Source organism: Anopheles darlingi, chromosome 3 (genome assembly GCF_943734745.1).
Source record: "Anopheles darlingi chromosome 3, idAnoDarlMG_H_01, whole genome shotgun sequence".
NCBI lineage: Eukaryota > Metazoa > Arthropoda > Insecta > Diptera > Culicidae > Anopheles > Anopheles darlingi.
In genome coordinates this window covers 63,475,079-63,491,642 of record NC_064875.1, presented here as the reverse complement: position 1 = coordinate 63,491,642, position 16,564 = coordinate 63,475,079, and the positions used below count along the sequence as shown (strand labels likewise).

General features: G+C 50.3%; 1 protein-coding gene across 1 annotated transcript in view; it reads left to right on the top strand.

The window, feature by feature from the left end:
* Nucleotides 1-681: 681 nt before the first annotated feature.
* The window catches only part of LOC125954538 (DNA N6-methyl adenine demethylase-like), a 49,420-nt gene continuing 33,537 nt past the window's right edge, over nucleotides 682-16,564 (top strand). The window contains exon 1 of the mRNA XM_049684933.1: nucleotides 682-1,413. The gene's annotated coding sequence lies outside the window, so the exon portion shown is untranslated. The remainder of the gene's footprint in view (nucleotides 1,414-16,564) is intronic.

The window sequence follows — 16,564 nt, the reverse complement described above, 5'->3', positions numbered from 1 at the left end:
GCTCGCCGCCGATGCGTGATTTTGACGAGCGCATTTTCCACGGAAATTCACGAAATTCTGTGACCTAGCGAAGACGCGATAGAAGAGAGAGAGAAAGAGAGAGAGGTGCAAGCGTGGAAGTGGAAAACGAAAACGAAAACGAAAAGTTTATCTGGCACGCGGGGTGAGAAAAGATTTGTGCAAATCGCCGCCCCCGAAAGCGCATTTTCCGAGGTCAAGGAAAATACACGTGCGTGTGTGTGTATGTGTGTGTGTGTGTCAGTGCAAGGCACGTGCACGACCAAGTGAACACACCATAGCATAGCAGAAGATACCATCGGCAATCGATCGAAGATCAAAAGTTGAAAGAGTGATCGTTAACATAACATAGGCAACATCAAGTCGAGCCGGCATCAAACTGAAAACATCCTTCGCACATCCTTCCGCGGGGGGAGGAAACTCCAAAGAAAATCTCAACAGTGTTTTTTTTGGTGCGGTACAAACAGGAAAATCATCAAACCAAGCCAAGCCAAGTAGTATATCGCGACGATCAGTTCGATTGTGTATTCCCCCTCACCACTAGAGAACATCGCAACATCGCTCCAAGTAGTGCTGTGATAGCCTCCTCCTTCCTGTGTGCGCTTCCTTGTCTCTGATCCCCCCTTTTTTCGGCGGAAGTGATCAATTGTGGTTCCTTGCGCGCGCGCGTCCGCGACAAGATTTTTGATGAGAGTTTGAGCATTTGGCGCATTAGCAGCAGAGTGTGTGTGTCCGTGTATGTGTGTATGAGTGTGTGTTTGTGTGTGTGTGTGTCGTGTGGTGCATCATCGGCAACAACAGATTGTCCGCCAGAGCCCGGTTCTTCCTCTTCCGGTTGGTGATTATGATTCGCAGTGTACGGCCATTGGCGTTGTTGGTTCACCTCCACCGCTTCAGTACCGCCATCAGTAGTAGCAGCAGTAGCAGCAGCAGCACTAGCAGCAGCCGTATAGTGACAACAGCATCCCGCTGTGTCCTCCTGTGAGCCGGAAGAGAGGTGCTTTGTATGGGGTTTTTACCTTTGTGCGTGCGCGTTGTCGTCGTTTGATGTGTTGGTGTGTGCGAAGGTGCAGAAGTTCCTACAGCGTGAGCTCGAGCGTCGTGTGAGGATCGCAGGCGAGATCCAGTTCGTTTTTTTTGGGTGTTTGGATCATCAGCTTCCTGGAGGTTCGATTCCCAGAAGTCTCCTTTATGTGTGTGGCTAGTGTAAAGGCTAGTGCGGCTTAGTGTCCAGAAAACGAAGAAGCAGAAGAACACACACACAGAGAAGGCGAAGAAACCGAAGACGAGACAGCAATTCCCCTAATATATAGTGTGGAGGCAACCCTAAAGTGCGATCGTGTGACGTGTTAGTGCCACATTCCAGCAGGAGCAATAAGCAAGTGGGTCTGAAAGGTGAATATCATCTCATTGCAACAATCGATTCGCAGCACGTGAGTCATTTCTTCTCGAAAAAAAAAACCCCACGTCATGAAAATCCCAGAAATCCCTTAAGGCGAACTTCTTGGAGGAATCTTCAAGCAATCTCCTCTCTCGAGCTCGCAGCAGGAGACCACCAACATCACTTGGATAGTGTTCGAGTCTCCTGCAACGTCTCGATTCGACTCGAGGTCTTCACGCGTGACTCACCTCCTCACCGAGCGGTGAAACTTTCTTTATCGCTTACTGGCAGGACATTCTCAACGCCGTTCACGTCATAAACTGCCACAGGGGCTAATACTGTCCAGATAGTGAGACGACACTCCCTGCCTGCTGCTGGTATCTGATATTGGCCACATTACTGTTTGTTTGTGAGTCTTTCTGCCTCGGTGTGTGTGTGTGCAGCAAAAGCGGCGATAAGCGGTTGTGTTCCTGTGGTCGTAAAAGCCAAAAGGATGATAGCTATCACCCGGAGAGAGGAGTGAGTGGCTCAGGGGAAGTGCTTTTTCCCTCTTTTCCCAACAGCCAAACTCCTGCACCGGCGATAAGACGACGGCTCGCGAATCCCCGAGGAAGTCGTCACGATGGTGCGGTGGAGGAAAGGCAAATCCTCGAGATGATAGCAAAAGGGCCATCGGCCCTTGGCGAAGCCTGATAACACTTGATAGTGTGGTGTGTGTGCCGTTGGCTTCCTAGCCATTGTTGAGTCATGTTCGGTTTCGGTTTGACCAGATTTGGCGACCAGATTTGAAGAACTTCTCGTTCACTGTTCCACTTTCCTAATCCTTTCTGAGTCGTTTATTATAACAAGGGAAATTGTAGTTCTTTTACGATACGTCCAGACATTCAAGTCTTTTGATAATATAAATCTTCTCCAGATGCTGCTCTGTGGCGGGGCATAAATATAGCCTCCCGGGAGCTTGTTAGTAGCTTGTCAAATACAGGACAGCAACAACAAAATTGCACTACAAAAGGCCGATCGATTGCATCGACCTGCAGAGGAAGAGGCAGAGAGTAAGAGAGGACGAGTTTCCCTTCTGCGCTTCTTCCGGTGAACTCAAACTATCGCGACATTGTTGGTGGCTACTAGTGCTGCTGGTGCTGCTGCTGTTGGATGACGCTTTTCACTTCACGCTGTCTAGCGCTGGCGCCCGCCAGCACAGTAGACCACACTTCCGGGCCCGTGTGGTGTGCTGTCTTTGGTGGCAAGGAGAGAGACTCGAACCAGCCAGCTAGCCAGCCAGCAGCAAGTGTATCGATTTATCGAACCACTCACACCCGCCACGACGACAAAGACATCGCGTCGCGCTGTCGCGGTTGCCCTCCAAAATCGCGATTCCTTCGTCGTGTATCCTTCGGTGCAGGGGGAGGTGGCCGCTCTGTTTCTACAGATAACAAGGAAAATACGACTCCCTAGCTAGGGTAGTTGTAGGTGGTGTAGGAGGCGACACAAATACACTCACGCTCTGCACATACACACGTGTATGTGTGTTTGAAGGCAGCGCACACCCTGCAATGCTGCGAGTTTCAAGCGAGCTGTAGCTGGCCCGGAGCGAGGGGATTAGTGTTGTTTGGTTTGGGCGAGGAGGGGGAAAATGAATTTTCCTCCTCCTCTAATCGTGATTCCAACTACCACCCTCGTAGCCTCGCTTTTATTATCCTAAAAGAGGCACTATAGGGAGAGAAAGAGAGAGAGAGAGACTTCTTTATCGTCTTAACGGGAGCCACCATTACCGCTGCATCTAGATGCATATTTATGCTGTTCACATTCCACGAGAGAGAAAATCATTAAACTCTAGTACGATCACTATACTATGCTCTGCTGGTGGCTTTTTGGGCCAACCATTATTGGTATGATTATGCGCCTTCAATCGCATTGCTGCTGCTGCTGCTGCTGTTGCTAGACCCAAAACTAATGCTGCGACACCTTTCCAGCATCGATCCATCATCCAAGTTAAAGGTGCCCGGGGCCCATAAATAATCCCAAACCTTTTGGCCTCGCCTCTGCTCACATTGCACCATCCGTTTAGATTGACAAACAAAAAGACGGAAAGCCCGATGATGGATTACGGGCTCAAACACACACACAGAGACACACAGACACACACCTTTTAACGGCGTGAGGGCGAAAAATAATATTTAAAGCGCAGGGCACTGTTGGATCTGGAACCTCCTCCCCGAAAACAACAACAAATAAGGGAAAATCGCCTTCCAGGGGAAAGGGAAGGGAGAGATTGCTGCTCGCCTTTCGCGTGGTAAGGATTATGGTGGCATTAGTCGCCACCACCATCACCACCATCACCAGCGCATCGTGCGCGAAGGGTGGAATTAGCATAATTTTCCACCAAACAAAGCGATCCACCCTCCTCCCGGTGATATTCCTTTAAAAATATCTCTGGAACGGATATACGAAGGGGGCAATGGACGATAGGAAAGGGAAGAGGCGATGATGAAGGCGAATACCTGAAAGGATGCTCTTCTTCCTTTCCCTTCGGACGCCAGAAGCATTACGCAAAACGATTTCAATTTAAATGCCGATGGTCATTGCGTTGAGAGATGGTTTGTAGTACGATATTTTCTTCATTTTCATTCCATTCCCTATTTCCTAAACGATGTTTTTTCTTCTCGAGATGCCACTGATGCATCCCGAGACCGCATTTTATCTGCGAAGTAGTATGAAAACGATTTTTAATAATCGAAATTAAATGCTCCCATACCTTGACGTTCGAGTGTCATCTCGGATCGTCATCAATACGCGATCACGATGATCGCGATCGCCAAGGGGATTCCTCCGTTTTTGGCGCGCAATTTTGGACGCAATCGATCAAACTGATGGCGATGATGCGGTGCGTGTGTCACGATCGCGAATTAATGCTAAAAAAAAATCCAAAACCAAGTGAAGTACCTCGATGCTCAGGCCTTCAAGGGTTGATCTTCACCTTCGAACCCTACTCGATGTCGTGACCTTTCAATACTCGGATGATGCGTGCGCGCAAGAAGGCTCGCGAGGTGATCACGAGGCGTTTGTTTGGTACAATTTGCGAATAGTAAATGGGAGGCACCGGGGGGTGTAAATGGAGCCCACTCCCCCGATTCTTATAGTTCCGAGTTCTCCCTTTCTTGCTTGCTCTCTCTCTTCCACTGACTGTCGTCGTTGTTGCTGCCATCCTCTTTTTCTGCCTCCTTTTCTGTCTCTTCTTTCGCGCTAGCGTTGATTTTTTTGCGCGTTTTCGCGCTCGCATCGCGCTCCTCGCAACGTTACACCCGTCATCTCTTCGGTTTAACCTTCGCCGTGGTCATTGACAGTGGGAAGTATAGTAGTAGCGTCTCAAAAGCGGGCGGGCGCGCGCGATCGTCCGCGAGATGAAAAGAAGGAAGTGGGCAACGGCATGGCGGAAAGCGACCATAAAATGTAACTTTCTTGTATGCGTGTGTGCGTGCGTGCGTGTGCCGCGAGGTTGTTGATTTTGACATTTCATTCCTGCGCCCCCATCTAGCATGTTTTACTTTTTCGCAATTTTTGCCATTTTGTAGGGACGCACCGCAAGGCGCATTGTGGTGTGGTGTGGTGCGTTCCCCAACATCATATCATCATGCTTCTAATGATTCGTTCGCACGGTTCTCCGTGGTTCCGTGGAGGTGACAATGTGTGCTTTACTTTGCGGGCAAGCGCGCAATTGCACCATCCACCAATCGGGAGAAGGAGGGTTACATTGTTGCCGCCGATCATGGCGATGCTTCGCGGTGGCACAATATACGGCCTCTGGAACGTCGTGTTTTCGCGCCTGACCGATACATTTCGCACCAGCGCTCGAAAAGGTAGGATAAACCATTCACACACTAGCATGGTCCATGGTCTGTCTGCAGCAGCAGCGACGGCGGCGTCGATTATGATGCATTTTGAGTTTCATTTATTGCATGCCCTTCGAGCGCTTTCGGGTTCCGATTCGAGTAAAGCGACAGCTCGTTTAGTACCCTGCCTAACGAAGATAAAATGGCCTCCAGAGGGAGTTCTAGTGCAACTTTCCCTTTTCTTGCAATCCAAAAACACCCCTTAAACGCAAGATGCAACTGCGAATGCGACTCGTGATCGCGATGCACTCAACCCCACCAACACAAGCAGTGCGCACACACACACACAGTGCGCACGCATTGGCCCTTGAGCAAGAGTGCAGCGGCACTTCCTGTTGCATATTTTTAATTTTTGTTGACAGAGAAAACAACCAACGCAAAACGCAAACAATCGCATTGCAATCGACGCTATTATGTATGGGTGTGCTGGTGCTGTTGGTACTGGTGTTCGTTTGCAATAGTGATCGCGCAATGTTCGGTCGCGTTGTTTACGGCACACGATTGCACACGAGCACGCATGCGCCATTGTGTTCGCCGGGACACAGACACACCGATGACGATGTGTCGGTCCCGGATGGATTCGCGATTGTGACACTACGCGATCGCGTAGAGAGAGAGTGCGATCACGAGATTGGAGCTACTTTCCCAGAGCCCCACGAAGCGGGAGTAAAGATCGCGTTTGTTGGATTTTAATTTTAATCTCTACTCCGGAGACCAACCAGCCACGGACGACGCTCACAGCGACGCTCATTTACGTGTTCGCGGCTGTCGCTCAACTCGACGCCGGCTCAAGCGAAGGGTTGTTGTATCGAAATGACCTTCACCGCGCGCGCGATCGTTCGCTCACACGATCGGATCGGTTCCTGCTTTGCATCTCCCTGGACCACGCCACCCGCGGTTCCAGAATCTCGTTCGTTAGCGACGATCACACAGCATCCATCATTCGAGGTACGGCTCGCGGTTCTCTGACACTGACTGACGGGCTCGCCTCAGCTCTGCTGCTGCTGCTGCTGCTGCCCTGTGCGCCCTTCACCTCGCGACCTCCCCTCGACGTGCACACACACACACACAGACAACAACGAGACTGTTGCCCTGTTGGGGTCTCTGATTGAGCCCCGGGAGAGTAAAAATAACAACGAGAACGATCGTGAACGCCGCGCGCGCCGCCCCGAAGCGTACAAACAACAAAAAGCATAACACAGCATCCCGCCTCCCCCCGATACTGCTAATCCCTCCTTGCTGCTGCTGTAAATCCTGGCTCGCACTCGCTGACATTAGGGGACGCTCATGAGCACGTCGCGCGCGGTTTTGCGAGATCTTCTGCATCATTCTCTCGAGAGCTGATGCCCGTGCGCCATTTTTATGCCCCTCGAACACTGCGCGCGCGCGCTAAAAACCCGTTTATAGAGCTTCAACCATAAACACACTCCCACGATCATCCCCGTACGCGGCCACCACCACCACCAGGATGGAGAACTGATCTCTCTTCGTCACCGAACGCCCTGTTGGTGCCGGTGCTGGTCACTTTTGGGGTGGCTCTCTCTCCCTCTCTCTCACTCTGGCGAGTTGCGCGTGATGTTGTTGCCGCTGCTGCCGCCGGGCGGCAAAATATCAGCTCACCAGTCAGTGGCCTTGAGGCGGTGTTGCTGTATCCGGGGCCGCGCTACTACTACTACTGGCGACGACGATTTCCGGGTCGCGAAACTGAAAGTAATGCCAAGCGAATTTTTTGGAGGTCATCCGGCGTTGCCGGCGTGGATGGGGATGCTGACACGGAACGGAACGGTGGATTAAGTCACGCTAATTAGTGGTGGCCACAAGGCGCGGACACGGGTTACAAGTTGAATTATGATCGCGATCGCGCCCGCAACAGCGCAACAACCACCCAACCCGCCAAATGCCAGGGTCCCTTTGAGACACTTTGGAGCGACTTTGGAGTTTGGTTGGTTGGTTTTTTTTTGGGTTAATGTTACACGCACTGGACGGTGCGTAATGTGTTTCATGTAAAAATGGGTTTTTTTTGTTAAAAGTACTTTCGCTCTCTTAAGCTACATACAGACACACGCACCAAAAACAAAAAACCTTGAAAGCTTGTGATGTGATGTGTGTCAAAAGATAAACGGAGCGTGAGCGCTTGTGTGTGTCTTTGAATAGATAAGAATGGCCACGAGCAGCACGACGCACCGGACGCAGAACAGACTCTCTTGGCAAAAGTAAAAGTAAACCCCCATCCTTCCCCTGTTCCGATGATCAAGATGATGACGACATGGCGATAGTATGGCCATGCTGTATGGGAATGCTTTGCTGGAGTCCCACCCCCCACCCTTCACTCTCACTTTGGTCGCATGTTTGGTTAATTAATTCCGGCGAAATAAGAGTAAAACGACGGGCAACAACCAAAAGGCCAACCATCAAAACAGCCTGTGGTGTGTGTGTGTGTGTGTGTGTGTGTGTGTGTGTGTGTGTGTGCCGAGAAAACCACCCAGAACTGCGAGCGAGTCGCTCGCAAGCAAGCTGGAAATACGCGAAGTCACGATCGAGAATGATCTCGGTAGCGAAAAGCGTGCTTCAAACGCTTGCTGCTGGAAAGAAGGAGGAGTAGGGGAAGAGCAGACGAAACTCGCATAAAACTCGAAACCGGCCAAGACCGGAAGGCTGATGTGGCCTTTACAGAGCACCGAAACCGTGCGTGTGTGTGTGTGTATGGCACAGAAGTTGAGATGTCGGAAGCTGATGGTATGGTTGGATGGAAATTTCGGTCAGATAAATTAATTCAGAGTTTGCAGCATTGGCGTCCTATGGTTTTGCTTATGCTACAATGAGTGGCTGCAGGCTACTATAGTTGTTGCTATGTTATATTAGAGCTTGCTCACAATTTCTTCTAGACAAGTTCTAGACTTTTTAACCTTTAACAAAACCGCCCCGAAGTCGTTCTTCGGTTGCAGCAGTACCGCCATCAAGACAAAGCATCTGGTTCGGTATATTAGCCCTTTGCCTTCATCGCCAGTGCACAGTGTCACAGCAATTTCCACGAATTCCACGTCTTAAAAGACGTCACAGAAAAGGGGAATTAATGAGTTCAGCACCACCGCCACCATCGTCGCCGTCGTCGTCTTAAAAGACGATGTTACCCTTGTTCCTGTCAGAGCTTAGCGAGCGAGGTTCCGCTTCGCAGGCTTGATGGATGGTTTGTTTTTGCGGTGGCGAAATGAATCATCCGAAATCTGGGCGAGATCAAGATCGGGATGCAGTTGCAATTCGCTGTTGGAATCCACCGGCCGGCCATAGACACACACACACACGCGAGAAAAGTCGGTTGAAAAATGCTCACCATTTGTTGGATTTACCACGGTCTAGTGTGCATGTTACGTTGGCATGTGATGTGAGCATCATGTCTTCAGTCTTTCGCCATCCACGCCATTTGCTCGTAAACCGATTTCGAAAAACCGACGTACCATGTGTGTGTGTGTGTCCACCATTCCATTCCAACCAATCTCCGGTGCTCCGGTGCAGCGGTCTGTGCACCCTATCCGCCTCTCTAAACAATGCGGCTTTTGGGATGGTGCGGATTGCGGATTGTCGGGAGTTTTTGGGATAAATATTTACGCAGCGCCCCCTAGCCCTGAGCAAACAGCTGGACTGGTCCGGAACGGGATGTTTACAGTTTTAGATCCCCCTTCCCCGGGGGACCCTCGCATAAGTCGCGATTTCGCCAATTAACAAACGACGATCGTTTTTTATTATGTTTTTATAGTTGCAAAAAAGTAAAAAAACTCAAAATGAAGCACAAAAGCAACGATATTGTTGCAGTAGTGTTGCACAGTAAATAGGGCATAGGTGAAGGTTCAGCCAGAGACTGCACAACGGAGACACACACACACACAGAGATACAGCAACAGAAACCTCTTGCGACGAAGAGACAAACGTACCATCACGTTGATCGCAGCGGGAGCGAAAGGGTTTTACATGCAAAGGGATCGAGGGAAGGGATGTGTGGCGAGGGGAGGGTGGTTAAATGTGCGGGTGGTCGGTCGGTCGGTCGGTACAGTGGAGAAGGCCAAGACGAAGACAACAACTACGACGCCGACGCCGTTAAAAGTGGCCGCGGGTGGCTGGGAAATAATGCAGCCCGCAATGCATTTCAGGTTCTCTCTCCGGTGCATCAGAGCTCGAGTGCCCCCAGAGGGGTAGAGGGAGTTAGGGAGAAAGAGAGGGTGCGGTGGAGCACACAGCACCCGCCTTCCGCTTGCTCCCTGCTCCCTGGCAGCAACCACAGAGCTCGAGAGGAGAAGCGAACAAAAAAAAACAGAAACGAAGAGGAGCAGAGAAGCAAACGAAGAAAATAAATAAAAGCAAATCGTGCCGTGCGGGGGATGAAAAAGGTGAGGGAAGAGGAAAAGAGGGACTGGTAAAAGGGGTGTAAGAAGGGGGGAGAGCGTCTAAAGGGAACAGGGAAAACACATTACGGAAAAGAGATGGACAGAGAAGAGAGAAAGAAAGAGAGAACGAAGCGAACGACGAAAGACTGAAGAGAAGGAAGGAAGAAGCGCAAGAAGAGAAGATAACGAACGCAATAAAGAAAGGATAAACAAAGGAGGTAAGCGAGAGAAGAGTGAAGCGAAGTGTGTGTGTGTGCGAGTGACGCAAGCGCGCGGGGTCCAGACCAGAATGGGACACGATAAGCAAGAGGTCCGTGAGGAGCAGGCACACGAAGATGAGGAAGAAAACAAAGCACACACACACACACAGGCGCGCGCGGGGCTAGAATGAACGAAAAAAAGGCGAAAAGAAACCGATAAAAGAAGACAGCTAAACAACGTAAAGCCGAAGCCAGCGGCGCGGCAGCAAAAGCAATAAAAAAAAGCAGAGAGAAGAGAGCAGAGAACAGAGAACGCGAAGCAGAGGCAGAAGAAGCACACGCCACGAAGAAGTAAAAGCTGGAGCCGAACAAATGGAGAAGAAGAAGAAAAAGTTGGTAAAAGAGCAATGAGCAAAAGAAGACAAGAAGAGGCGAAAACGCAAAGGCGCGCGCTCGCAGCAGCAGAGAACCACGGACTGTTCGAAGGATTTGTGTGTGAGAAAAGCTGGTCTGACGGGAAGGAAGGAGATACGAATCTCACCCAGGCGGTGGGAGGAGGAAGCAACCAGGAGGAGGAGGGGTGGCCAAACTGGTTTCTGGTCTTGGCTTGCTCCTCGCTCCTCCAGCAACCTCCCACCCGCGTTGTCTACCGCCTTTTGGTTCTGGAGCGCGCGCGCGCTGCTCGTTCTGATCGCGTTATTGTCGCGTTTCTTGTCCACTTCAGGGCCCTTGAGCTTGTGTTCTTAAAAAAACCCATCGCGGTTTTTAAGAACTCGCAAGAATGCGTTCTCTCCAGCGTGTTTCTGCGCCGCCGTCGTCGCCTCAGTCGTTGCCGTCGCCGGAACTATCACCACTTTCTGCATTCCATTCCCTATCGCGCCATCTTTCGCGCGCGATTCGATGATATGCGGTCTATACCCGTCTGATCAGCTAGCCCACATTTCGTGACGAAAGACACTCATTCTCTCTCTCTGTCTCTGTGTCGCTTTCTGGACTTGGATCATCTTGTGCCAAGGTGGTGCGCCTGATAAGGTATCCATCCAAGTCCCAGGAGCGCAGCATCACCACGTGCTGCGACCGAGGACGTCGCGACGGGGGTTGATGTCGAGTATTTTGATGTCTTAATTAGCGGCATCACTGACGGTTGGTGCACATCACACGACGGCCTCTCGGCCAGGTATCGCACATCGGAGGGAAGAATGAAACGAAGGGATCGTATTCCTGTTAACGACATTAAGCAGATGCCGGCTGGCTGATGGTTATCTGTCATTCGAACTCTCTCTCTCTCGAAAGTCATCGATCACGCACCTCACGGCCACCTCGTTATGCATATTCAAACGAAAGAGAAAACACAACATTTGGTATTCCGCGGAATGCGCTGCCATGCATTTAGCCGGCAGCCGATGTCGTAAGATGCCGGAAGAAGCCGGCTTCGAGGATTAGTGTCCCTCCTCGGGGGGGGAGGAGGAATGACTTTCCAATTAGCCCGTTGTCACCCGGTTTTATGCGACCGATTAGAGCATACTAAAACAACGCATTACCAATCACCAGAAGTGATAGTAGCCGCGGATTGTCTGTCTCTGTGTGTCGAGTGTCTAAGTCAACTGGCGCGGCGATGGTGGCGATGCAGTTTCCCAACTTCTCGAAAACCCCCTAATGGACCAAGGCATTTGTTGTAAAAGCTGGCACAAAACGCCGCGCATCGCGATCATTTATCATCTTAGTTAAACCTTTCTTTCACTCGCGTTTTCTAGGAGAGATAGGAGAGAGAGAAGCAGTGAGAGGGGGCAAGGGGTCTGTCCAAGCCGTGAGATGGATGGATTGGGGGGTGGGTGGAGTGTCGAGCCCTGTCCCGAGCGCGACATCATTCGTTAACGTTTTATTCATTTGCGTTTGCGTCGGAGAGCGTCTTGTTCCTTGGTTGTTGGTTCCTTCCAAGACGAGACGAGATTATGTCGCGCACTCTGGACCTCCTCTCATTCTTCTTCTTCTTCTTCTTCTTCTTCTTCTTTTTCTGCTTGTCTGCTTCTTCTTCTCGTCTTCCCTCTCCATCATCGTAATTCCTCACTACGACCATCCCGTCATCATCATTACAACCATCATTAACGTCATTATTACTCGCGGTTCATGGGCACTGGCTGCTTGCTGCTGCTTGGTGCTGCTTGGTGCGTTGTATCCCCGACGCACACACACACACACAGACACGCTGGGTTCCATTATCGAATCCCGGTGCGGCCGTAATGAGGCATAATGGTAACGAGAAAGTGAAGGACAATGTCGTGGAGGAGGCGGAGGAGGAGGAGGAGGAGGAGGCAATCAAAAGGAGTTGGAAGGAAGGAGAGGCGATGGCGATGGCGCGGGCTTCGTTTCGTGGCTTCGTATTAATGGGTTTAATAGACTTTTCGTGACTTTCCGGTGATTCTCGTCCCCCAAAGACCAAGGTTCTTGTGATACTCATACAAAAAAAAACATCAGGATGCTTTTTCTGGCGGCTCTGTTGTCGTTGCCGCGATGGCGACATTGTAATGATTTTTGGGCGAAAAACAATAATTCAAACATTAAAGTCTATCGTGTGGCCGTCCATGGTTCAAGTGCCCAGAGGGTGCTCTAATTAGCTAGCTACACGCCAGGCGGCGGATATCGTTCTGTTCTTGCTACAACGCAAGACCAAAAATCCGCTCGTACGAACGACAATCCCGTCGACTAGAATGCGTCTATTCTATTTTTAGTAACAAACCGATCTTTCTTTCTCTCTTTCTCTAATGATCCTCACCGCATCGCATCGCGTTGTTTTTGGTGTGTATTCCTCTCGGCATCGGCTCGCCGGTGCCAATGCGGGGCGAAGTAATGCGTTCCTGACTCATCTTCCCGGTTGTGTTCTCCTTCTTGTACTCGTGTGTGTGTGTGTCTGTTTTCGCACCGCACGCGAAACGCGAAATGGCCCACCGCGACTGCAGCTGCCGTCTGGGCGTTATAGCGTGTTGGGATTAGACGTGTGATGGGCATGGCATGGCACGGCACACGGACCAGACCGGCGGCGGTCGGTGGGGAGCGTGTTTGTGGCGTCCGAAAATAATTATAATCATAACAACTAATTTGAGACTGCAGTTGTCGCCCCGCGACAACGCGGATCGCGTGCATTTCCTTTCTTTCGGGTTTGCTCAGGTTGTTTTTAATTGCATCAAGATGTTTGCTCTTTAGACTGCGAGCACTTTGGGAATTTATTTGGGTTTCCTAGTCGCGTACTTTAACGACCTAGTGCCTGCTACTCGCTTTAATGCAATTTAAATTCCATATTTTATGCGGTTTTCATCAACTTCTCCGTTCACCCATAAACCATGTCTTCATGTCTTTTAAACGCTTCGTTCTCAGCTTCGCTGTTTGCGTTACTGTTTACACTGTTTCTGGAATTCAATTTAACGAAAAAATCCTGTCATTTTGAAACGTGTTTCCATTAACTGCTCCCTCCCTACTCATAAATCATTCTCTCGTATCTCTGTTGATACTCGTCGTGCCGACGGACTTTTGCGCTTTTACTGAGTCAGTTTCTCTAAAATGGCCGATGCCGTGAGACAGTTTGAGTGCCCGAGAGGCCGTTTGGCTATTATTATCGCGCAAAATAAAATCATAAAACACGCGAGAAGAGATGGTCAGAGGAGAGCACACGTGTCCGCAATTTCGGCCCCTCACCTCGAGGGAACAAATTAGTGCAAAACTTGTGTGCGTGTGTGTGTGCGAGTGTGCGGCGACAAACTTGAAGATGGATGGATAGCGTCGCTCTCGCGAGTCGAGAAGACGAGTGACAACTTTTCCCATTTTTCATAATTTCCACCAACACTGCGGGCGGCGGCGGCGGTGGCTGCGGGCCTTGGGGATGTTATGCTGTTGTTCGATGCGAGGAGCGTGGAGAGGAAGCAATGCTCGCGAGCCTTAATTATGAAAGACGACCTACCCTTACAATGGCCGCCCATTCTTCTTCGCCGCTTTTTTTTACACTAATGTCTGTGTGTCTGTGTGTGTGTGTGTCGGTGGGGCTGTGGTGGTGGGTAATTGACTGTGACCCCACTTGCCTGCCTGCCTGACTGCCTCAAGGCGGTCCTGATGCACCCCAATCCTGGGGCGGACATCTTGGTTGTCCCATTGTCAGTCAGTTGGTGTTTGTCGTTGTTGTTGCTGCTGTCTTTTGCCGACTACTTGGCTCCTCTAATGATGATGGGTCGATCAAACCAAACCATCCACAGACAGACAGAGAGAGAGACAGAGAGAGACACTGGCGCAAAGGAAATGGAAATTGACTTCGTCACGTCCCTGGCCGCTTCAGTCGGTTCGCAATTAGAGAGAGAGAGAAAGAGATGCGTTGGCGACAGACGAGGAGAAAGGAAGAGACCAAGAAACGGGTCACACACACACACACAGCGACGGCGACAACCGCAAACACATGAAGGGGAGGTGTATGTTGTGTTGTGTCGTTATCGGGTTCGGCCCCAACATAACCCAATTAGCTCTCTGAGAGAGGGTGTGGGGAAGAGGAGGGACTCTGGAGCGGAAATGTACGCCCCACGAAACGGGGTCAAGCGCGCGCAGACTCCACAGACGCACAACGCGGTCTCAAAACAATTTCGGGGCCCCAAAAACTCGGATGCACTCGCTTGCACTGGGAAGGCGCCGGCTGCCGGATTGCAATGGCCCCCGGTTGTTTGTCCCCTGCGTTTGCACGTTCGTTAAAAATGCGATTCCGAATCTCGAGAGAGAAAGATAGAACGAAGACATTCGCATATTTTCGAGGCAGACACAAAAAGCTGAAGGATTGTTTTTATGCTGCTGCTGCTGCTCCAAAACGACGCCATTTGGATTTCGCTTTCGCACGCGGAATTTGTGTCCTTCCTTCGCGACAAAAACTGGGTGGAGGAAGAGAAGGAAGTGGCAGCATGTGTCCGGCAGACACGAGACGAGTCGCCAAACTGTTCGCTCGCTGCGCTGGCTGGCTGGCTGGACCGTAATCAAGATAGCGAAAAATTTAATTATGCTAAATAAAACATAAAAATGATAATAACCTTCGCTGCTGCACGCTGACCACCAGCAGCAGCAGCAGCAGCAGAAGCAGAAGCACAAGAAAAAGAAGCCAAAAAGCAATGAATTCTGGCTGGCTCCACATGGTTGGCTGGCCACAGGGCCGCGCAGAGATACGAGACACGGAACGAAGACGATGCCAGACATAAACGCAAGGCTGCTGCTACTGCTGCTGCAGCAGTAAGAACATACGCGAAAGACGAAAACACAGGAACGGCGACGGCGAAGACGACGACAATTTGGCTGTGGGACAAAAGCGCAGAGAGAGAGACACACAGGAAGAGGAAGGAAGGAACGGACGGCTTCAAGACATAAAACTCATGAAAAAACATAAATAAATGTTGAATCCAATCGGGAATGTATTCATGGGTGTGTGCACGGGCGTGTGTATGTGTGTGTCTGTGGGGAGGAAATTGCAAAACGACGACGCGAAACGAATCGCGCGCGCGGGACGAGAAAAGATTCGCTTGGGTGTGGAATGAGATTTACAATGGAGAGGCGCACCAGATGAAGGGCAAGGCGCAGCAGCAACACAAAAAACGTGAAAAAAGGCGCTGACTAGAGGGAGGAACGGGAGGAGCAGAGGGGTCGGTGCACAAATGCGATAAAATGCGCTTCCCCCACCAGGGATGGCGATCGATTTTTGTGGTCGCGGGAAAATTGGTTATTCGTTGCACATTCGTTCGTTTTCCTCTTCGCTTTCCTGCAGTTGTGTTGTGTAAGAAAAGGGCAATAAAAACGGAGGATAAGACAACGAGATGGAGGTCCGCGGGAAGGGTAGAAAATGAGAGTAAAGAAAACGGAAAGAGAATCACCGAGATAAGAAGCTGGAGCCGGACACACACACACACACTCGTATGAGGATGATTTTCGGGCAGATAATAAAAGTCTGGCTTCCAAAAACGAAAAAAAATATAAAAGACCAGACACCGGGGGAGTTGGCGAAGCTGGTGGTGAGTGGAACAACGAAAAAGAAAAAAAGAAGAAGAAAAAACCGAAAAAGAGAACAGAACAGAGAGGAGAAAGAGAAGAGAAGAAGATGCGAAAAGAGGAAATCCTTAAAACGAAAACGGACGGGAAATGGGAATTGATAAGAAGCTGGAAGGCGAAGCAGCAGCAGAGAAGTTGCGAAACGGAGAAGAAGCAGCAAATTACTTGAAAGCAATTTGAGAATCTAATAAAACCAAAGCCAAACGCAAAGGGAGAGGGAAGATGCGAAAGCAAAACAAGAAGAAATGTCGAAATGTCAAGCAATGCAAAAGATAAAGAACTAGAACGCAAAGGCTGATGGTTGCTGATGAAGTTTGACAAAGAAAGATGGAAAAGAGAAAAAGACGGAAAAAAATGCTCAAAAGAATCCTGCAAAACCATTTTTAGAAACATTAATCGAGCAGCTCACCACCTTTTGGGGTGCAACGGAGTGAAAAATGTGAGAATTTATTGCTCTCTCTCTCTCTCTCTCTCTGTCTTGCTCCGGTCCGACAACTGGCCCGATCTTGACGTGCACAGGCTTCGCGGTTTTTCGTGATTGATGAGCCCTATAGGGTTAATGCTTTGATGGGCAGCCACTCCGGCCTCCTGCCGCATAGAGCTGCTGTCGGAGCTTGCATTCTTCTGTCAGATTTG